Source organism: Penaeus monodon, chromosome 15 (assembly GCF_015228065.2).
Source record: "Penaeus monodon isolate SGIC_2016 chromosome 15, NSTDA_Pmon_1, whole genome shotgun sequence".
Lineage (NCBI taxonomy): Eukaryota > Metazoa > Arthropoda > Malacostraca > Decapoda > Penaeidae > Penaeus > Penaeus monodon.
The window spans coordinates 41,339,191-41,339,418 of NC_051400.1; the positions used below are offsets into that span (position 1 = coordinate 41,339,191).

Genomic DNA, 228 nt, shown 5'->3' on the forward strand with positions numbered 1-228 from the left:
TCCTGCGCCATAACAAAGGAATCTCAAGAACTGTAATTTTGACTCAACAAACTGCCTCCGAAATCAAGGTGTCAAGGCCAAGAGGAATGCAGTCTGGCTTCGTGTTGACAATGGGGGGAGGGGCCGGCACTGCAGGTTGCCATGGAAACGAGGACCCAAACGTCGAAAGCACGTGTGTAGGAGGGAATGGGTTGGGGGGGGGGGTGGAAGGTGGGGTCAGGGAGTTTG

The 228-nt window shown here is 54.8% G+C and overlaps 1 protein-coding gene across 1 annotated transcript in view; it reads left to right on the plus strand.

Moving 5' to 3' along the window:
• The window catches only part of LOC119582375 (amino acid transporter AVT1D-like), a 47,677-nt gene that overhangs the window by 30,841 nt on the left and 16,608 nt on the right, over nucleotides 1–228 (plus strand). The gene's annotated exons all lie outside the window — the stretch shown is intronic.